Source organism: Thunnus maccoyii, chromosome 8, assembly GCF_910596095.1.
Source record: "Thunnus maccoyii chromosome 8, fThuMac1.1, whole genome shotgun sequence".
Classification (NCBI taxonomy): Eukaryota; Metazoa; Chordata; class Actinopteri; order Scombriformes; family Scombridae; genus Thunnus; species Thunnus maccoyii.
In genome coordinates, this window is record NC_056540.1 from 23,744,916 (window position 1) to 23,769,139 (window position 24,224).

The window sequence follows — 24,224 nt, forward strand, 5'->3', positions numbered from 1 at the left end:
TTTATGACACAGGCACTTGCAGTTTTATTTAGTGGCACATTAACGGTGTGAAATTACATTTTGTTGCTTTCAGAGTTGCTGTTGGTGCCTGAATGAATCTGTGGACCCAGCTGTACTTGAACAGATGTACATGGGATGCTGGGACTTTGGACCTGAGTGCCATGCACTATTTTCACTCAGTCTGTGGCAATTCTTTAGTTTAAATGCAGTCGGTCTTGTCTGTTCAGAGCTCTGTTTACAGTTCGTGACCTCAGAACAAAACAAAAGTCAAAACAGAAAATCCCTCAGTTGAGGCTGTTTACCTGAAAACACAAAGTTATGAAGGATTCAGAATAAAAAAAAAATAGAAGTAAAGAACAAAAACAGTCCTAATCCACATGAAGTACACTATGCTTAAAGCTGATTTCAAGCACCTGGCAAATTCCCAGCGACTGTGATGAGCAAAACTCTGTCACACAGTGAAATGACCTTTATATGGACTTTCACTCCTGCTCGACCTGAACAATATTCTGAATGTTTTATGACACAAAAACTGTACTTTCATGTGATTGCTTCAATGTGTCTACTTCCGAGTCACTCCCAAAGAATGAGAAGTCCAGAGGATGGATATTTTTCATCTTGTATCCTGGGATTATTGTATATGTAGTATGACTATTCTGAAGGGATTACAAGCATGAGAAATTGGTTTTAGCTCCGGGAAGAGAATTAGTGGTGACTTCAATGTCAAACAGGGATTTGGCAACAGCAAAGAGTGAAAGAAGTTTCAAATAATTTATGAAACACGCTCCAGTATTTATGAAAAACATGCAGCTGTGGACATGCAGATTGAAATGTTATTTACATTTATGTCACGCAGTTAATTACTATACATACATATTACCCTAAATAGCCCATACTACATGTTAAATGACAAAACAACTGCAGCCTTGATGCCTCTTCAATACAGTACATTGGATTTTTTTTTTGCCCCTAAGCATATCACCAGACCTCAGGCGCTAATTTCTCTCACAGCTGCTGTCTATCATTTGCCACAACACATTAACAGCTCTGACTTCTTCACAAGGCATCAAAGAAGATAGCCTGCACGGAACAGACGTGGGGTCATGTCGTGTTACGCTGCAGACGGTGAAGACTTCATGTCGAGTTAAAATTTCAGCCCTCATGTTCTCAGACTTCCGTCATGAAGAGGTTACTAGAACGAAGGTCATACTGAGATCATTAAACCTTCAATCTACTTGTTCTTGTTCTTTGATTTGTATTTATCTTCATTTTTAGGTTCTAAGTAGACTCATAATGGTATTTGATCTTTTATTTCTCATACATTTTTTTTGTACAGATGACACTTGTAACAGATGTAGCAGGTTGGGTTTAGGAAGCTCTCGTCTTTGTTGATGTTACTATGTTGATTGTGTTGTGTCGTTGGATTGTTTAATCTGTTGTCTTTTTTCTTTTTTTTGTTTAAATGTTTGTTAACTTTCATGTTTCGTGCCTGAGGACCCCTTTGAAAACAAGACGGTGCATCTCAAGGGGTTTATCCTCTTATTAAATTCCGAAATAAAAAAAAAAAATCAAAGGACTTCACCGAAAACAAAAAGTGTGTTATAAAACAATAGATTTTTCCATCCTCTTCAGCTGCAGGGAACTAAACAAGTTTTAAAGCCCACGTTAGTATAGTGTTCACCTCTAAATCAACCGCCAAAAGCTACTCAAATTCTGAAGTGCACCCCGAGGAAGAGGGGTAATCTTCTACCCCATCAACCAATCAGCAAAACAGAGGAACCTCGTCTTGCGTCTGGTTTGAAGCGTCGATTGCACAGACGCTGTCAGCAAACAGCTTAGTAGATCGATACGGCGCCAGCATTAGGGCAGGTGGAGTGGGTCAAATTGCTTTCTGCATATCTACACTCTAGTAATCTGCTGATTCAGCGTGCCGTTTAACACTATATGTTGTGGGCAACTGGAAGCTTCTTTCACCATTACAGCTGGGGTTTGGTGTATGAAGATATATTTAATGATATTCATCTATAAAACTCTATTGTTTAAGCTTCCAAACTATCTTACATCTCTTCTCACTTTTAAATTACTATACGATCCAGTAACTACATAACCTTAGATATCTCTTGTGTACCCATGAATCATGACAGAACTGGTTTCAGGTACTCTGCACCTTTTTTAAATGAAATGAACCACAAACTGCCCTCAAACTACATGCTTTCATTCCCTTTTGAAGATTTTAAACCTTTACTGATGTACTTTTTTATGACTCTTCTAACTGTTTTGGTTGTCTGGCCTTAGCTGTGTTGTTCTGTGTGCTGGTTGTGTGGTTATGAATGTTTCTTGTTCTCAGGTCTCAATGTGACTACCTGATTAAGTAAAGTTGAAATTAAAAAAACATACAGACAATATACATCTGTAAACTATCAGAGATATGACGGACCATTGGTAGATATTTCTGGTTGAACAATATTAGGCCATTGTAGGCAGTGTTGCAAATTTGTAGGTAATATTTTCTATTATTTTTGTATCAATGTGATGAAGTACCTTGATGTGACAATATTTAATTTTCTGGATTGGCCAAAAACAGACATTTATGTTGGGTTATTTTATTTTCCAGAAAATGTACGATCACAATATCTATCAATATGGCAACATAAAAATAAACATACATTACAGCGATAAAAGATTTTTATTAATAACACTCACTCCTAATTGATTCAGAAGCTTCACTGTAAATGCCCACTTTAAAACAGGAAAGCTCACAGTGAAACTTCAGACCTTGATTGGTTATTTATTGATATAGTTGATAAATGGGAGATTTGGGAGATTTTAGCGACTGCTTGTAGTGGATCTCTCACAGTTAATGTGGATTTATGTGTTAATAAAACAGGAAATATATTTTTTAGGGGTGGTTTTAGCCACTTGATGATTCTTGTTATGCACAATGATTTGAATGATTCGATTAGCGGTCACTCTGATCCTTTCTCTCGGTTAGTTTTTAATTCTAACTTGCATCCAAAAGTTCAGAGTCACACGATTGTTCTTTTGAAATCCTGGCTGGGAAAACCAAGTAAAGTTGATGTGCATAACACATTAACTGTGGCAAATGGCGGCTCACATACCCAGTGTTGATATTCTATAGACGAACTTTTGACCCCTATTGTACAGTAGGAGGAGAAACAAAAAGAGATTCTTTCCATCAGGGATTTGCAGAGTACTGCTGTCAAAAATTGTGAAAGACTGGTATGAATGTTTGGAGCTGAAAGAATGTAAAGCCTGATGTTGCTGGCACACAAGCTCGGCGGATCCTTCCTGCCAAAATTGTTAAAAAAAAAAAAAAAATGTAACTTGGCTATCCTCCCTCACAGCCCTGGGAGACACATGTCTGAGATTTTTCAATAATTCCTAGAAAGTCTTTGATTTTTTTGTGGGGTTTGTTTTGTTTTTTTTGACCCAGTGAGGCAGGTCAAACGTGTGAACCAAGTCCCCAGTGACTGCTGACACACTAAGTGCTTTTAATTATTTAGGACCAGAGCGAGAGATACGCAGCAGCACCATAGCTCGAACAAGGTGGATCAGAGTCCTATTGTGGACATGATGCACATAAAAGATGCTCTCCTCCTCATGTTACAGCCTGATGGTTTTACACAAATCCAATCTGACAGGGATCTCCAGGGTTTTGCATGGAGGAGTATCTGTGGTTTATTGCCTCAGGTTTACCAAGGCCAGAATATCTCAGTGCTCGTTATGTCTGAGACATTATGTACTTTCCAGAGTCGAAACAGTACAAAAAAAATCCTAATGTCTAGATAGAGTGGGTTTGGAGGGCAAAATGACATTACAGTTTAATTTATCTGCATGATAATTCTATCTGACATCCAACACAGATACCATATAAAAACTAGAGCTGCAACGATTATCTGATTAATCAATTTACCGAAAATTGATTGAACTATTTTGATAATTGAATAATCATTTTAGTAATTTTTTACGCAAATATACCAAAAATTTGCAGGTTCAAGCTTTTCAAACGTGATGATTTGATGCTTTTCTTTGTCATTCATGACAGTAAACTGAATATTTTTAGATTTAACTCTGGAAATTATAACAGGTATTTTTTGCTGTTTCTGACATTTTATAGACAAAATGATTAATCAATTAATTGGGGAAATAATCAGCAGATTAATTGATAATAAAAAAAAGCATTGTTGCAGCTCTAATTTATAGCTAAGATGCTGTGGTTTTATAAAACTAAATATGTTGTGCTAAATTCCCTGGAGATGTGTATAAAATTATGCTGAACATATCTACAGAGTTACGGGGAATGTATTGTTTCACACATTTTAAAAGTGTGAAAGAGAAGGGCTTGCAATTCATGTTGAAGCTTCAAAATGTACAGTATACATTTTCAGTCCCTATAAGCATGATATATTATAGCTTTACTGTAGTGGTGGGACAACCAGATGCGGAGCAGATATATGATGTCAAACAGTGTCAAAAACTTAACGTTGAAACTTCCTAAAGGATTTTTAATGGGATTATAGGAAAGTGAGGAATTTTAATTGTTGCAAACTTAAAATGCAGCATATGTATATTTTTCAATACAGACAGTGAAATATGCTTCCTCTTCTATGCCAGATGACACTAATGGAACATATTTGTCGGTGTCTGTTGTGGAGCACAGCCGCTCCCCCCTGTGAGTCTCTACAGCAGCAGCTGATGCAGATTCACAGCTGTGTGCCTGTCACACCTGGGTTTTACATCCTCGCTGGAGCTCCCTGTTCGCATCAGGAACAAATGGGAGAGCGAAGTAGCCTGTATGTGACGTCAGCTCAGCAATCTAAAACTACAAGAGCTGAAAAGGTAAAGCTTCATTGGTTGAATTTAGAACATATAGTAAGTAATCATGCAAATTTAAAGTCATAATCTGTGTGAATAAGTATTCTAAATCAGCATTTTGCAACCTTTTTGAGCTGTGACTCCCCTAACACCCCGACTCCTCTCTACCTCTACTCCATTGTCACAGGTTATAGCTTTACTACGGACAGGGGTTTTCATTCAGAGGATTTTCATATGACCAAAGCGGAAAAAGTTACTGCTATAGCAGGATAAAAGCAAAAATTGGATAAAACAGAAAAAACTGGAACAGAAATCCTTTTTTCCCACTTTGGTATCCCATCTTGCAAAATTTTTATCTAGAGACTCCTTTGGGGGTGCAAAGAAAATACACTTCACAAGAACTCACTTCTGTTTATGATACAGTATATTCATTTCAGATCAGTTTCTTTGGGGTTGGGGGTTCAGTTGTCCAAATTAATTTTATTTCCTTTTGTCCAAGCTATATTTGATTTAACTGTGTCCTTTAACGTTTTCTCCTGGCTCAGTTTCAACTCGTGCATTGCTTTGCTTTGTAATGTACAAAATGTAGTAAAGAAGTTTGACTAAAAATAGAGACACACAGACAGGCATTGAGACAAGTCTTGTTGTATAATAAAGGAGCTTTCATGGAGTACATTTTTGCATTAATCATCCATGAAATAGCTTTTTCATGAACTGCCAACACACTTGTAGTAATTGTTTTGTTTCCGGTGATTTGTTGAAACCACTTTGCTTTTAAAAACAGTTTCTCCGTGATGTTAAACTTCGAGTCAGGATGATATTAAAGTGACTCAGGTATGACATGAAAAATGGATTTTAAAAAAGACCAAATCAGCACAACAAAGTGGGGAGAGTCAATTAACATGATGAATGGCTAAACATAGATGAGCCTTAAACAAAAGCCAAAACATTTAGGAAGCTATTTCTGTTTCATACATCAAGAACAGCGCTATAATGAGCATCCAGGTACAAAGCCACCATCTTGAGCCTGCGGTGAACAAGCCAGAGTGTGATTAATTGAGTTTGTCACTCCGCCTTGTTCCCCTCGTGCTCTGAAGAGTTGCTCTGAAGTGATGACAGTCTATCCATTAAAACCAGTTTTCTAAATGGCAATAATTTCCTCAAAGAAGCATCTGCTTTGGTGTCACACAATGGCAGCAATAATGAGATCCTCCTTCATGAGAAACTTCTGTTGCTGTGGAGATGCACAGACAGAACAGCTTTTTAATCGTTTAAGCTGTGTGTTAACGCCTGTGATGTGACTCCTATAGGAGTCACGCCTGAGTCACATCACAGGCGTTAACACACAAAGTGTTTAAGATCTTGCATTCCCAATGTGTAGCTTTATTATTAATGCCTTGCTTCGGAGTGAAGCTCATCGTGCATATTCATGTTAAACCCTCGGATTTATACTTTTCTCAAGAGGTTTGATATTTTCTTCCCAAACTGGGAGATTTAAATGTTTAATAGTTATGCAGTAATTGAATATTTTCACTGTTTTCACTCAGAATATCACAGCTTTCTCAAACACTGCACTCAAACTTCAGTGTATTGACTTTGTGTATGGTTTACCCAGCTTGAGTATCTTTTTTTAACATGCAGTACATTTTAAAACAGTACCTTTAACCTCCTTAATCCCACAAACTTTGACAAACTCTGTTCAAACCCACAGAACTTTAATTTAAATTCTAAGGGAGATCCCAAAGTTTCCAACGATATTCTGGCTGAATAATGATGCACAAGAGTTGGAACAAACTGATACAGAATGAACTGTATGTGTGATATGGTCAGTTTATTTTACCAAATTTAAAGGTACTATAATTGGAAATTAAATTAAACCGGATGTTAAGAAGTTAAAATCTTCTAAAACTAGCTACAGATTTGAAAGGGATCCTTAGGGATATTAGTTTTTAAATTAATAAAAAGTTAAGCTACTGGCTCTCACTGAAACCAAGTTATTACTGTGTTTACAGATGTGTCTTCTTTCTCACCGATGTAAAAATGTCAGATATAACAAACATGTTTCAAGACTTGAACAGTTCACTGTTTGCTAAACTCCTCCCCTGAACAGTGATTGTCCAATCATAGATCAGCAATCGTAACTCCACATAGCAGGATAATCCAACCCCCCCCATCCAATCAGATTTCTCAGCATGCTGTAGAGGTCTCTGGAGTGTGGTGTATTTTATTCAGCCTTTCTACATTGAGAAAAATGTGCTCTAATGTAAGCTGCAATCATTAGCATGTCCATACTACCTACAGTAGTAACATACTGTCTTTTTCGTGCTACATGTCACGTTGGAGGAAGCCTTGTTCTACTGTGTGGGAGCCGGACTTCAGGGTAACATTAGCAGTTCTGGCTGGCACTTTATTGGATTTGGGTCTTTTTACACTCCACCAACCCCAAACTCATTACCTGAGATAGAATTGTATTTGCCAGTCTCATCGGTTAGTAGCTAACCTTCAAGCCTTTCTCTTGTAAAATGGAAGTATACAACTTGACAGTATAAACAAGTGTGTTTTTCTATAGCAAGCATCCAAACAGAGCTATGGAGTAAAATGTTTAATTTTCCTCATAATACTGTACTGTAATACAGTATTTCAATCACATTTTTCCTTGTATTATGGCTAGCAGCTCCCCCAAGAAGAAAGCTGTTGCTTTATATCCATGTCTCCTACATGGAAGGGAGCTAACATTAATTAGCAAGCTAGCTATAGCTGATAAAATATGTCAGAAGCAGTTGTCACTTGATGGTCACCAGCTAGAAATGTGAAGCCAAGTTTCATCTGGCTCTGTCTGAAACCAAGGACCCACTGTCTCAAAATAACCACAAATTTTGACTTGTAAATCTGACACCATTAGCACTGTGAAAATCCATTACCATGCAAGAGCAGAAAGCTTGACAGGTGTTGCAACAGTAATTAAGAGGGACTGGGCTTAGTGAAGTCAGACACTCGATGTTCATCAATAAATTCTGAATAATTTAATGATATTTAATTTTTTGTAAGTTTTATTTGCATCAAATGACATCCAAGTAATATTTAAACACTGAATGACATCATCATCTCTGCATGTCTGCGATATCACAATTGACAGATAGATGCCCACAGCTTGATTCATCCTCCCCAGTGTAGCTGCTAAAACCGTCTCGCACACGTGGCAGCGTAAACCAGGCAGGATTTAACATGAGTATTGCTTTGCTGCAACATAGAGTGACACAGGTGCCTTCTCGTGGGAGAGAAACATGTTGGCTGAGGATATCAGCCATCATTTAATCAGCCCACCGGAGCATCTGCTCTTAGGTTTTTAAATAGATCATGTAATGAAGTGAAGAACACTCTTCTCTTCATGCCATCCATTTACCGCAGGACACAAAAAACACGCCACACTGGATGTAGGGATTACAGGTGCAGAATTCATTTGGGAATCTGGGATGAAGATTGTGATCGGTACAGTAGTGGACAAGTAGCAGCCAGTAAATGATGATTCACCAGATGGCAGTTTGATAAAAATTGAATGAACTCATGTAAAGACTGTCTTGTGCATAGATGTTTATTACGTTCAGCACAGTGTTTTAGGAGAATCAGGGAGTTGTAGCTTGTGCACATTATGGTATGAATGTGTGGGAGGAAAGGCGGCATGTTGGCAGAGCATAAACCTTTTCTCCAGACAAATAAAGTCCATCTCAAATCGAACAGGTGCTGTAACTCAGTCATGATGGCGTTTTGCCTCCAGGGCCTTTCACAGCTGTTGGTACAGGAAGTGTTGAGTCTGGAGAAGACACTTGATTGATAAATACTGTCAAAAATCTCAGAGCTACAGATTGCAATTTTCTTCTGTCTTCTGTCTTCTGTCTTTATAAGAATTTAATAAACTTCTTTCTTTCTTTCTTTATATATTTCCTTTCTTTCTAAGAACTATAATTGACAGCATAGACAAACATTTTCGTAACTTTTCCCTAAAGGGAATGTTGAAATTCAATTCTATGTTCATTAACTATTTAAATAACTTCGGTCTTTCTACTTGACATTGGGCATGTTCACCAGGATGATGGTTTTTTAAGTGTCTGATTAAGTTAGTTGTTCCAAATGTTTTCAAGGTTGTTCCTCCACGGCTTATTTTGGACTTAAAAGTATTACAAATTGCGAGATTTGTGTCTTCTTCACTCGCACTTAAGAACTTCCACACCAACGACATGTTGTGTGTGTGTGGCTACACTGTTTTTGCGCTGTGTGTGCAACGTGCATGTTGTGTGTGTCTGTGTTGTCTGTGCCGCAGCAGCTGTGTGCATGACGTGAACCATAGTGTGGCTTTGTGTGGAAAATATGACTGGCAAAGATACAGATGTATGAGACTGAACAGGCCAGTCATGGCTGATCAGCTGTAAACTGGCTGATTTTGATTGGTGTACAGTTGACTCAGAGCACAAGAGAAACGTGTCATCCATTGTATTTTCCTACTAATTTGTGATTTGACATAGTGCTTGAAAATCTGCTCTAACCGAGAAAAAAAACCAAGTGGGTATTCTGTTAAAAACAATATTCTGTAACCTCACATCAAAACTGATTATCCTATCAGGATGTTATTGTTTTTATCCACAACCAAAATATCAACGTACTTTCTTATCATTCCTATTTTATCTGAACATTTTTTGGAGTATAGTTGTGTTGTGCGCCATGACATTATTTTCTTTTCCAGATAATTTGGCTGCTTTCTTTGTGGTCACATCATACTGTACAGAGGGGAGATAAGGGTGAGAGCTCTCTTTGGGCAGAGATGAAGGGGGAACAAATGCTGGGTGTGCACACAGCTCAGATGTTCTGTCCTTCTGGCGATAATTAACTTTGACTGCAGGAATTTGACTGTGTGACACAGAAACCTCTGTTTCTCTGAGATGGTAATATGGATAGATGATGCTGTATGAGAATTTTAATAGAAAAAGAGCCTGAAAGTCTCATCAAGCAACATTTCCAAACTACTCTACAGGATACTTATTGTATCCTTGAGACTTTTAGGAACAAATGCCTTCAGTAAACAGTGACGAATCTAAATATTTTGAAGGAAACCGTAAACTCTTAAAAACAAGAGTTACTTTTTTACGGATATGAGGACTTTTAAGTTTGTAAAACAGTTCTTGAATGAAAAGGTCAAAACCCTCATAAAGGGCGGACATGTTTGAACTGTAACATCGGCCAGAGGGACCACATTGTGTCAAGCCAAGAGGCCTCTAACTTTATGTGTCTTTGGGAAACGTTGAGTGTGATTTATGAGGTCCTTCACCAAGTCTGTCCCTTCAGAGAGTATCATAGATCAGATGTCAAGGATGGAGCACATCGTGAGAACAGATATAATGTCAGTGAGGCAATTATATCCAATATTTCATTGCGAGGGCCTTGAATATGTCCGTACACAAAAAAATAATAATCTTATGACCCCAAATTCTCAGCATAGCTCGATTATCAACTATGTGTTATTTGGACTTAAGCCCTATACTTGTGAACATCTGGTTTAAAGTTGCTATCAAAGACAAAGAAAACATTACACATGAAAATACACATCATTTAGTGCACTTTATCTTCAGTGTGTGTACTACCAGTCTCGTTTTGCCAAAGTGTGCCTGTTTTTAGCTTGCAGTGTCTAAATTGTCCACAGCCCTCCTGTTTGATGTAATCATGTGGTTTAGATTCACTTACGCCACATTTGGAGTAATAACATGATGTACCTTCCTGCACAGAGCTGAGACTCCCACATGTGTTTGTGTGTGTGTTTATGGACCCGAGTTCATGCATGTGTGCATTTGCACCTGCATAAATCTCTAAAATGAGAGGTGCAGAGCGAGAGAGAATCTATCAAAACCATTTAACCGCCCGTAATAGTCTCTCCTGACTGCTGGCTGGATCTCACATCGAGATCATCTTAACGTGGTTGTTTCTCTGCCTCATTTGCTTTTTCAAGGGATATTAGCTCACAGCCGAGAAACATCTTCAGATGTATTGTACAGCAGGCCGCCTCTGCCTTCTGTCTGAACTTATATTATAAAGGTTAAATCTGAGCTGCGTTTTTTTTTTTTTTTAAATGAATGCAGGAATGCGACTATTTGCCTGCATATTATTTTACTTCTCTTCCATAATGCTAGACATTAGCAATTTATCACTAGCACAATGGCCTTTGGAGGATGCTTTAAAAACAATGGAGAAAACAACAAATAGACCAAACGTATTGTAAAGATGTATTTTTATAGTAACAAAAAAACTGGATTCACAAAAGTATGGACGGATAAATTGGTTACATTATCCCATGACAGGAAGAAATAAAGTATCATCACTAAAAGAACAGCACTACAGGAAGTAATTAATCTAGTAACATACAGTCCACAAGAGTAAAAGTGAAGACTAACATGCATCCCAAAATTAAATGGACAGTTAGCTTAAATGTTGTATTAGTAGCCTCAGACAGCTATACTATAATGGCTTGTTTTACACTAAATTAATTGCAGAAAATCGCTGAAATTTAACACCTCAAGTTACAAACAGACGTCACAAAATGGTTAATAGGAAAGAATTCTTCCAGATAATAGTCCAACAAGGGTATTTGGAGTGGATGAAAAAAATGCCCCTCAATATTTGCTCAGATACAGATCTGAGAAAATGTCAGTTTAAATATACAATGAAATCAAAGATACATTTTCCAAGTTATAATCATGTGTCGCTATGTTCAGTTATCTCTTGTTATATGCCAAATATGCTGTGTGTCAAAAAATATGTATTTTTATATCAAAATCCCAGTTTTTTTCTCATCCTGTAAAATTTTTCATAAGTTTGATGACTCATCTTGAACTACACAAAAACGTATCCAATCAAATGTAATTTGGGGCAACTAGCTAACCACATCCTTCATATAAAACTGCACTTGCCTGCTTGTGGGTTGTATTAGCTAGCAGAGCCATGTCATAGGAGGAGCAGTGGACAAAAACTTTGTTTTGACTTCCTAAAGAATGTGGTTGAGGTCAAATGTATTAATTTTTCCCTTGCTGCTCCTCCTTCTGATCTAACAGGTGAGGAAGACCAACAGTCCTTTACTGCTGACCAGGTATAAGTGCAATGAGTAAGAGAGCTAGACAGAAGGTTTTTTTGTGGTGTTTTTTTGTTTGGTTGGTTGTTTGTTTGTTTTTTAATTATTAAAGTAAAAAACAACTGTAAGTAGACAAGTACATAAGAAATACCATTAACAATAAGAAAGTGGTGCAACAATCAAAGTGCTTAAAAGTTAAAGCACGCAATCAAATCTGAAGGATCTGATTTAAATCCCTCTTGTAACTGTCAACCGTTTCTCTGTATGTCGCAGTACAGAAGCTAAACACACTTTCACTGTGACTTTAAATGCTACTGCTATGGAAAGGTGCAGCAGTGTTGCTACTAGCAACAGAGTGGTCAACTGAAACCAACTGAATACATGGATTATTTATACATAAATACTTAGAAAACTACATAAATGAAAGTCTGGACAGCAAAAGTCCAGCCGTCTTAAGTCTTATGAATGCCACTGAGAAATGCTAAAAAGAATGAGATTTATGGAGAATCAGATTAGTACCTGGAATTCAATTTAATACCAGGGATCAAATAATCTGTAATGAGCTAAGGATTAGTGGGAAGATATGTTCTATTTTTGACAAAAAAATGGGTTTAGAAACTTAACTTGAAGCACAGATGTTCTTCAGTTTCCACTTCGACCTGTTTGAGGGAGTTTAATTCTGGAGGTTTCTGTGAACACGGGGGGTTCAGCACTCAACTGCCTGCATTCTTCCAGTCTATTACCCCTGCAGTTCATGCCTCTGTTAACTTCTCTCCTGACTGATTCAAGCCAACAATCCTTTCAACCATCAAATCCCAAATCACAGGTTAGTTTACTTCAGTCAAACAACCCCCGCTCACAGAGTCCATCTGTCTCGCTCGCTGACATCGGAGCGTGTGCACTGTGGGGGTCAATGCTAAATTGATATTCTGGAGCAAAAACAAGGGTTCAGGACGGCCTTTGTATCTGGGGTTGAAGCTTTGAGGTATTATAGTCAGAGGAGGCTCCTCCATGGAGGCAGAGGAGGTTGCTCCTCTATTTTTGAAAAGCAAGAGGGAGATCAAAGTATAAAAAAGAGTAGTTGGTTGAAATAAACCACTACCAAATCTCAGCATCATTTATAAAATATTTTTTCTCTTTTTCTTTTCTTCTTTGGAAAAAATCCATTGCTGAAATTCAGATTAAAATGCTTCAACAGCGACACCTGCAGGGCAGGAAGGGAGAGGGCAGTCTGTGTGAAGCGGTGGTGGGGGGCAGAGGAGGACGGGCTCCTGCTGTCCTCCTTAGGGTTGGATCTCTTATATCAATTTAATGTACTTCATCTTTTTCATGCTTATCTGTTATTGGCCAAAACATGTAAAATGACGTTCCAATGGAGGATGTCCTCCCTAACCAATCAACAACCAGAATACAATATTGACATTGTGTTGGTCCAATGATAATTTCCTCTACCAGTGTATTGTATGTGAGTGTGACGAACTGGCAGTGAAGCGGTAGATAGATTCATACATTCATACATTGCTTATTAGAAAAGAAATTATGACTTGCAAATTGTGAACTACTTTTCAACACATCACTAAGAAAGTACATTGTATTTAGGCCTTTTCAACAGAGTCCAAATTTCCTTTTTTTAAGATTTATGTCTCCTTTTTTTTTATCGAGCAGGAGATACCTGCTTTCGTTAGCCAACGCAAGAGATAGCTTGTTGTAGCAGCCCTGAAGGACTGTTAAGCTAACGGCAAGAATGGCTGGAGGGCATGACAGCGGCAAGATGCTGCCGGGGAGCAGATGGAGAGCTCCGCTCTGCTCATGCAGCCTCAGGCCTCACTGCCTCAGCTGTCCGGGCTGGACACACGGTGGGACTACGGTGGCTTGCGGCTGCTCTGAAGTGAACTCCTCTCAACAGCAGAAAGTTAACAACACAATTTAAATAGAACATCTGAGAGAGTTAGCTTGTTTGTCATTGACAAAGTTCTGTTAAGAAACAGACAAGATGACCAACAGCAACAAATGCAGTGGGACATTAGTTGCTGTTGGATACTTCATCTCCATGAAAGAAGGAAGACGTCAGATAACGTGAGTCAGATACAGCTTCTCTCTTGCTGTCTCTTGGTTCACTAATTTCTTCTCTGATGGTTAAATGTCTCTCGGTGGCTGTTGTGTGAATTTATCTCAGAGTTTATCTCTTGTGTGAAAGCAGCAGAGATCATATAATGTGCGGTAGGTAGTTTTCCTGTTGAAGAGTTACAGTGAGCTGTCTGGACTCATTCATTTGGAATCGATCCAGTTTTTAATTGCGTGGTTGTTCAGTCACCTGTTGATGTTGTGTGATTTGTGAATGAGAATTTCTTCCTTCTTGTTTGTTTTTAAGCTGAGCCGTATATTGAGTAATAAGCTTAAAGTAACTAGAATTAAGACTTTTTAAATACTAGAAGTAACTAGAATAACAACAACGATAACGCTGTCAGCTTTGTAGGTTGTTTTTTGTGTGTTGTGAATATAGAGAAGTGTGTAAGTCATGTAATTGATACATGCATTAATACTTTCTGATGTGAACCTACACTTTAAGATCTGTGAATGTTTTTAGTGTTCAATCTTTCTAGTATTCAGCACTGATCTGTACATGTATCAGATTATAAGCTTTGCGGCACTTTGTTTCTGTATGCTAAGAAAATACACAGGAAACGTGTAAATTATGTGACATGTTGTCTGTTTTTGCTGAGAACATAAAACTGTTGTCACAATAGAACAATACTATAAATTTGAAGTGATCTTTGTTGGTAAAATAACACATTCTGAACTACTCCAGGGCTAAAATGAGCACTTCTTTGTTTAGGCTACTAGCTATGTATAAACCTTTAAAGAAGCAGCCTCATACTATGATGCAGTTTGTTGTAATATTCCATGTTATATTCTGTTTGAATATGGTTTGCTATAATTAAACAGGTTATGCTATAAATTATGTTGGTGTATGGTGTTTTAAAATCTTGTTTCATGTGCCCCTTTTTAACTTTGAGCACCTGCCCCTCTAAAGGTCTCTGCACGGCCCTGCATTTGAACATAACATAACTTGGAACAAAAGAAAGAGCTAAGAAACAAAAGAGATGAGTAGCCAACTAGTGTAAAATAACATGATGCTGTGGGTTGGTTTTCCTCCCGTCCTCCCCAGTTATTTGCGTCACCAGCCTCCACTGATTTAAGTGATTACAATTGTTAACAAGTGTTTTTAAATTCAGAAGTCACTCTTGCTTCAGCTCGTTAGCATAGCCAGCTGCAGCTATCAAGCTCTTTGTTCACCAAACCATGGAGGAGTTTTTCCCCTATTTAAGACAAACTTACTTTAAGGAAACTATTTTTTAAATTGTAGATTTTTCTATTAAGAAAGTAGATACTTTGAAATAATGAATACCGAAGGAGTTATTGCTGATTAAAGTTGCAGACCTACTGAAGCTGATAATCATCTTGGTTGAAGACATACCCAATTGTTGGACTTTCACTTCCGTGTCCATCAAGTGGGGCACAATAGGGAATGATTTTGCTCAAAATGGGCCAAATAAGAAATAATGGGAGTATATGGGTGCTGGATGAATTGGCAAGCAACATGAAGCAGATTTCTAGTAATAGACTTGTAAAGAGATTATTTAGCCATACAGGTCAATGCATGATGAAAAATAAAAACATGGCGGAGTGGACAACCCTGTCTCCTAAAAATTACATTTATATACATCTAATTTACAACAGCAAATGTATGTAGAGAATTATCCCCCATATCAAAGTCTGCTCTTTGTACGCCCACCATCTACTGATCACCTCACCATAATGTGTGTGCTGTACAGAGATGAAACACTTCATGGACTGGAAGAAAACATTTAATAGCCTGTAAATGTAATTTTCAAGGAAACTTAGTTGAAGTGGACTAAAACCAGTTTGACTTACAGACATCCTTTACCTACATTAATTACAAAACTGAGAATTGTATTTCTGTTTATCACTTTTCATTTTGTAACTGCTTTATGCAGATGGAGTCTTGTACTGTACAGTGGCTTTTAGGCTTTCTAACAGGAAGTTTATGGAAAAAATAATACAAACTCAAGAATAACAAAGGATAAAAAATAATGTGCAACTTCAAAAACTGACATGAAATTAAGCGTCTACTGTAATACTACATGTTTTGTCAGTTGGGTGATTTATGTCATTAATAGTACAATTAAGTTAAATATCTTGGTGCATTTTGAGCATGAATCAAGCTGCTGTGCTAAGCTGTATGTAAGTATAAACAGATTTTTAATAGGAGGCAATTAAAAGTACAAAGCAGTCAAGCAGCTATCCTACACTTGATTTAAAAACATGAATTGCTCTCTCGCTACATCATTTGCAGAAACAAGCTCCCACAGTGGTCAGTCCTTGAGACAGGATAGGCCACTTTTAGCCTCTGGGAAGACACTTGCCATTAACTTACCTCAGCATTTTCACAGGACAAAGGCCACAAGACCCCTCATATCTACAGAGACAATGCAGAGGTGGCAGTTTGCCTTGCCTGCTTTCTCCTTCAAAGCAGATTAAATGAAAGAAAAATCACTGCGTGGACAAAGCTAATCTGCAGGTTATGGGGAAAACGTTGAACTGTGCAGAAAGTGTTTCTCTAGCAGAAAAGGCTTTAAAGACAAACTTCCATTTCTGTGTCTTTCCTTTTTAGATGCCATTAAGACAGAAGTTAAAGACAGGAGAAAACAAAGGGTCATTGATTCATTTGCACTAAACTGTTTGCTAATTTAGCAGCCTAAAGTCAAAGCACTGCAGTCTCTGGCAAATTGTCAGCTGGATAAATTGGGATTTAAACTGGCATAATGGTATTTGGTGTATTTACACTGACAAAATTGTTGGTTTGTGTTCAAACTTGTTGAAAATATCTTTATAGTTCACAATTCATTTCACAGCCATCCAATACTGTTCATCATCGCCTGCACTTGGTCATCAGTGACACGTGTGTTGAGTATGTGTGTGCTTTGGGCTGCATGTCTCTGGTTTTTCTCCTCCTGTCACAAGCCTCTCCATTTTTTGGCATAGACATCACTAAACAAACCGAGCTCAAGTTGCACTGAGTGTACTGGCGCACGCTCTCAGTGCAGTTATTTCACAGCAGTTTGACAGCCTTTGAGAACATGCCAAATTCAATAACGTTTGGAGTATACATCCAGCCTGAAGCAGCAAAATCCCCAAATGATCACAAATCAAATCAAATTTTTCTTCCACAAGGCAGTGACCCAAGTTTGAAGTCAGACTGCGTATTGAAAGATAAAACCATGTCTTACTTTATTTGGTCCAATAAACATTCAGGATTGACTCTTTAAATCGCTTATCAAAGCAGGCAGGTCTGCCACTGCACCGGTCTGTGCTATCAAAGTTCTGAGGCATCCTGCTGGTGTTCATTAAGGACACAATGTGACCATTTCTCTCCTGGCCTCTGGGTTAGAGTTGTGTTCCTGCAGGCATAGGAGCCCATCATGCAATTACCCAGCCCAGGCCTGCAGTGGTCCCCCAACAATCAATAACTACAGTTCACTGACTGGGGCTTCCAGCAGTTTTATACTTCTGACACTAAGTACTGCCCCCAACTGATTCCAATCCAAAATTCTTGTCTGGAAAACCAGATTGTTTCAGATGCCAAAGCCATCTATGTAGAGCACCATCTGACAAATATATGAAAAAAATGAAGATAAAATTTGATGTGTATCCATTTCTGTTGCAGATAAATGTAGGGTGGTGGAGTTAAGATTGCATAACTCAAATAAATAATGGAGTTTCAAAGGATATTTATATAAAAAAAAACTGGTTTGATGCTTTCATTTGTTGTGCTCAGCCCTCTTTTCAGAGCCGTATTTTTCTGTATTTTTTCGTTGTTAGGCTATATGCTGGTTGGTTTATTTGCAAAGTCATGGATGCACCAGCTGGAGTTCTGCTCTCTGCTGTTTCTTTGTCTAAATCAGTTTGCAGCCACATGAAGTCAGACGTGTGTCATGCTGGTTTTTATCAGCAACAGGATTTTATATTGATGAAAAAATACATTCAGTAAGTGTGAAAAGGTAGTGTTTGTTCTATGCCTTCAAATAAGGAAAACTGAATTCATCATCTATGCAGAGCCTTGACGGGTTTACAGCTTGAAATTGTACAAAGTTATCTCACAAATGAGAGTAGAGGCTATTCCTGATGCTCTAGATACAGGCCTTAACCTTAGACATTTACAATGTTGTCTTTCATTGTAGTGAGAATAAGGATATATACATTACATATTGTAGCTCATTTATTTAATGAATATACAGTTTTGGCTAATAGCTGTGTAGAATTTACTCATGGTTTCCGAAAAAAGAAAAAAAAGGCTCACATGATATTAATAATTCATCCTTGAGTCTTCACAAAATAGGTGTTTCAACTAACATGCTAGATAGCTGATAACATGCTAGCACGAGTTAGTTACAATCTTTCTATTTTCTCTTCACTGAGCCATTTATAGCTAATTGTCAAAGGGCTAACTGTAAATTAGCAGGCTCATTAGCTTGGTCACCTATGGGACAATAACTTACACAGTTTACTCAAAAGATGTATTTGTACCATTAACTCTTGTCTCATAACTGTCTGCAAACCATTCCTCTTTTGTTGAGCAGTTTATACTCTGACACATAAATCAAAGTGAACGGAGCAGCACAGCGAAAAAGCTACGATCGCTTCCTCCGTTTTGGAATATCTCCCTTTAAGGACTTAAATCTTTATTAGTCAAAATCAACTTAGCTAGTACAGTTTTTTCCAACATTGCAGTCATGATTTATACATTTTGAGGACTGTTTCAGATTTTATAATGGCTTTGTTGTGCAGCATGTTCAAACCTCATGAGGGACATCAAAAGTCAGTACTTTCAAGACGGTTTGCTATTAGATCAGTGCATTTGCAACACTGTGTGTCGGACCGAGTGGTCAGCAACACTGGGGCCCTGTAGGATAGGGTTAAGTACCGAACTCGGTACTTTTGAGGTACTGACCGAATGACATTGGTACTACTGAGTACCAATTCATGTTAGATCAATCGGTGCCAAATTACAGTACCTTGCAGGACTGAGAGTGAGCGCAGTCCTAAAATAACTTTTAAAAACACACATTTACCGACCGACACTGACAGAAGCACTAACCTGCACGTAACCCCATAATTTATATTTTGAACTGTGCTATACTGACTTAACAGTACAATAATTTTGTGCAATAATTCAACTGTGCAATACTCTGGTGTATATTTATATTTATTTTTATTTATACTGCATTTATACTGTATATATACTGTATAGTTCTTATTTCTTATTTAGTTATACTCTTCTTGCTTTTAACACATTTATTGATCCCATTTCTCAGTTATGTTTTGTCTTGTTTTCTATTGTTGTATTCTACTTCGAGTCTGTACACATTGGTAATCAATGAAACAAGCATTCCCTTGTACATTAAACATGACAGTCATGAATACCAGATCCAACGTACTAAAAACATTCCCCCTGGATATATTGTGTGATAAGTAGTCAGTCTGCTCACTGGTGAAAAGTTACAGTATACGGCCAAAATACAGCAAATAAAGTCACAGGAATACAGAAAATATGACACAACATAGGAGTATAAAGTGTCTACAGCCATTATTTTTCATTAAAACTACATCTACAGGCGTTGTTTCAACCCTGAGTTTAAAGCAGGGTTGGTAACCTCTGCAAATCAAAAACAAGACAGTGGTCATTATTTCCATGGGGTCACTCAGGCGGTACGCGTCTCCTCCCTAAACTGACCAAACACACCCTGAATGTTAACACGCAGTCTGTGATACAGATGATTCAGACTGAACTGTTGCGGTCATGTGTAACAAATCACATTCCCATATGGGGTTTATAGAAGTTGCAGCACAGATGTGGCTCATGATTATTGTCCAGTTCATAACCCACACACATATTCATCACTGGAATGCTTACAGATGACTGAAGCTTAATTGAAACTGATTTGAAGAATTAGATGGAAAAAATATCAAAATAGATTTACACTTTCCAGTATATGTAATGTACAACTTGCTGTCATAGTGCTCTGTGTATCTGAGAGCTTTTCAGGGAATTATTAAAACAACCATATTTATATTGTAACTGCTGAGATAGTGATGTTGTAGCAATAGCACAAAGGTATTTGTCTATCAATTCATTTAATTGCACTATAGTATTTACATATTTTTTAAAATTGTTAGTAAATATAAAAAAAACTGTAATAAGATATTGCAAACAATAAAATAATTAGATTTTAACTGTCAGAAATATGCTACAACTGTAAATGAGACAGGTGTATTTTGAGCTCCAAATGCAGTTTTCTCAGGTAATATTGCATTCTGCCAAATTAAAGTTCATCAGCGACATTAACACAGTAATTAGTTTTCTCTCACACCTCCCCCCCCCCCCCCCCCCCCCACTTCTAACTGCAGCTTCCTCCTACACGCTGCCACGCTTAACATCTATTCTTATCTCTCCCAGCAGATGCGTGTTTGTAAGGACAGACATCTTCAATCCTTAATATTTCCTGAAGATCTCCTCTAGACCCAAGGGAGCGATAAAGCAGTTTTATTCCTTAAAACGCCTCTCACCCATTATTATCATGAGAATTACATGCGCTGTTTAATTGGCATGAAAGCTAGCACAGCACCACAGGCAGGATACGGCAACCCTCGTCTCTTTATCCCTCCAGGTTCTCCTCCTTCTTCAAACATCCGTCCCAAATCCAAATACCCAGGGTCATGCTTCACATTTTCATTTTTTTTCATGTTGTGCAGCAATGTGTGGTGAGGCCTCCCTTGATAATCCAGGTGAGGCAACACATAAAAAGTCTCCCACTGTGCCCTAGTTAGAGCACCACTCATGTATAAACTGAGGACACCTCATACCTCTTCCTTTTAAAAAGGAACATGCAAGCATAGAAGGGTTAAAGCTCTGTGAATGGAAACCTATTTCAGGCCTTCATAATTTCACACTGGTGGTTGAATGTTTCTCCATTTAGATCTCAGGCTTCAGTGCAATTCTGAGGTAACTGAGGTGAAGAAGTATCCTTATTGAAGCTTCAAACAAAAAGAGCTGTGGGTTGGAGATGTTTACATATATTGTAAAAGGCTACATGAATACAGCCTTGTTACTACAGATGTTTCCCAGCACATATGAACATGCTCTCCACAGAATCTCACTATATTAAAGCAGTGGAGATAAAGTAATGTGCAACCTTTTCTTTTTCTTTTCCTGTGAATGTGAAAGCACAAGTAAAAACTAGTGTATTACATCTCAGTCATATGAATTAAGTCAATTAGCAGCATCATAAACAGGAGCAAGCCTGGTCACAGCAGCGTTCATAACAGCAAAATTTAAGACTAAATCAATTTATTTAAAAAAAATCTCTGCAATTAGTGGATTGGCTTGGGGATGTGAAGTAAATTTGTGCTGCGAGCTGTCCTGACCTTTACAGTAGCACATGAGACCGTCATGTGGGAGACCAACATTTACGTCTTTTCACTGACTTGCAATTAACCTTCGCCTTTTTATTGACTGTTCCTAACCTTAACCATACTGTAGTTGCCATGTGCTGATATTGTAGAGAGGAAGAACTGTAAAAACTTGCACTGGAATTAATCCAGGATTTAGCAGAATCCAAATCCAAAAATCGAGAGTACACCATTCATATATTATATCACTCTCATCTGCCAGAGTATAAAGCACTCCACAAGAGATGTAACATGGTTTACAGTCATTCAGACAATGAGACAGGAGTGGATGCTATATATACTAAAGATTTCCTGTGAATAAACTCTTAACTTACTATCCAATTAGTAACTGGGAGCACAAGTAGTCATTACATCACCAAACTTCCAACAGCAGCTATTTTGCAAATGAATTTCACTGTGCGACTGTGGTTTGACTGAGAGAAACATGGATACACAGACAATGAGATACACTCAAAAACAAGGCAAAAAGCCTGCATGTATCTGTGCCTCAAGATGCTTTTCTAATGAAGAAAAATTAGTCGAAAGGAGTATTTTTCTGTTGTTACTGTCAATTTGTTGTCTGTTTTTCTAGCTTTTAATTTTTTTTCCCTCTCTATTTTGTTTTTCTCGTCACTATTGTCAGCAGAGAAAAACACAGCAATTTGGCAGCTGTTAGCATATTTCCAATAATTTGACCACCGTTTTATTATCCTCAATTTATAATCCTCACTCTATTCTCTTTCAGGACACATGCTCGCACACGTGAAAATGAAAATACCTGTGTACAAACATGATTGAGCTTACGCACGCACGCATACACACACACACACACACACACACACACAGAACAACAGAGCCAACACTGAGCTCAGGAAGCAATTGTCTTTTAGCCTGTGAAAATAAATTAGCTCATTCAGTGGTGGAAACTTTCACAGTCTGAAGAGAAAAGCACTTTAGTGATGGAGCGTGTGCATCCTCTTTCCATCAAATCGCTGCCATTTGCACTGGGAGCTGCTTCAGAAGCAAAAAACAGAATAATCTCTTGTTCACTGACGTTTGATTCTTGACTTCGATGCATTAAACTGCATTAACAAGTCATCACTTCTCAAAGGTTAGCCATGGAAAATCATGGCTAACTATTTGCTGTTCACGGCTGATTTCACAGCTGATGAATTGTGTTTGCTTTCCTCGCTATAGCTGAGCTGCTCTTTTGTGTATTGTTTTTTTTGTGAGTATGAACATTCTAACAGAAAACTGCCAAATGATGAATTACACCTGGATCAAAGCTGTGCAGGCATGTTTAGCTAAGCTACAGTGATTCATGGTTGTACTTTGTCCAGACTGAATGATTTTCCTGAAATATTTTTCTTAGAAAACTCATCTATAACTATATCACGGTTGCAAGTAATAACGTTATAGATTCATCTTTCAATTATTTTTTCAGTTAATCAATTGTTTATATAGCCTAAAAGATACTGGAAGGAAAATGCTGATATCAGTATCAGAGAGTTTAAACAATATATAGGCAGACATCAAAGAAATACCTTTGATAAGGATTGTGAAATGACTTGTCTTGTCTCACCAACACACAGATATTCCACTTACACTGATATAAAACATGTAAAAGTTGCAAATCCTCACATTTGAGTAGCTTGATGAATGACTAAAATTGTCAAACATTTTGTCTGTGGCATGCACAAGTGACATGATATCAATAATTAATCAATCAATAGTGCCAGTACTACTATCTGATAGTGCATTCAGATTAGTTGCACTCTTGCAACCAGGGCTGAGGTGATACCTTATGGTTTTAAAACCATTTGTGCATGCATGTGCATGCCAATCTTCCAATACTGATAGTTGGTCGTTGATACCTGTGTTTGTTAATTTCTCTTTAATCTGCCCAAACATTTCAAGGAGCACAATTTCAATTAGGCTACATAACATCCAAGTGATGTAGCGTACCACTAGTGCTGCATTTAGGCTTAATGGTTTACATTGTTTACACCTCCACAATAAAATCTTTGATTTATACAGAAAATAGGGCTGATGGTTTATTTTAAATTATCTCCAAAAGATGTTCAGCTAATTTGAAAAGATGATGCTGATGTGGCCTTGCCCTTGAAACTATATAAGCCTAACCATAGTCAAAATAACATCTGTTGGGTCTGGGAGTATTACAACTGTTGTTCTCTCTATATGTTTGAGATTACATTAAATGGGATGATGAATAACATAAGACAGATATGGCTGAACATGAACATTGCTGCTGAAACAGTGGAAAGGTGCAAACACATCCATACAGGTACATGGTTGATGATATAGTGGCACTATAGGTCTGTTATTACATTAAATGGTCTGATGAATAACATCAGGAAGGGCTCCAGACTGAGCTTTATTACCACTGTCCCAAAGTGAATGTAAACTGTCCCAAAATCAAACTGTTGTTTACTTTGTAAAGCAAGACAGAGTTTGCCTGAAGCCCCCGAATCACTAAATCCGCCCCTTTTGATGTATGAGTGTTTTTCTTTAGCGATTTACTTTAAAGATTAGAGAGGCTGCTTTCAGTAGGCCCTAATTATAAATGTTTCCATGGTGAACTGTGGCTTTGCAGTACAGTTTCATATTTATGTAGCCTACTATGTATGCTGCCTGCTGTGGTCCTGATTCTGCTCCTGATAACCTATGAGGTCTGGAAAGACTGTAGCATGCTGAGTGCACCAATTTCTCCAGCAATCTCTCTTGT

General features: G+C 37.8%; 1 long non-coding RNA gene across 9 annotated transcripts in view; it reads left to right on the forward strand.

The window, feature by feature from the left end:
• Positions 1 to 24,224, forward strand: part of LOC121901576 — a 214,293-nt gene that overhangs the window by 36,448 nt on the left and 153,621 nt on the right. Inside the window, exon 3 of one of the 9 annotated variants that reach the window (XR_006097325.1) lies at positions 4,682 to 4,860. The exons of the other annotated variants lie outside the window; for them this stretch is intronic. This is a non-coding gene — a long non-coding RNA (uncharacterized LOC121901576). The remainder of the gene's footprint in view (positions 1 to 4,681; positions 4,861 to 24,224) is intronic. 9 annotated transcript variants of the gene reach the window in all.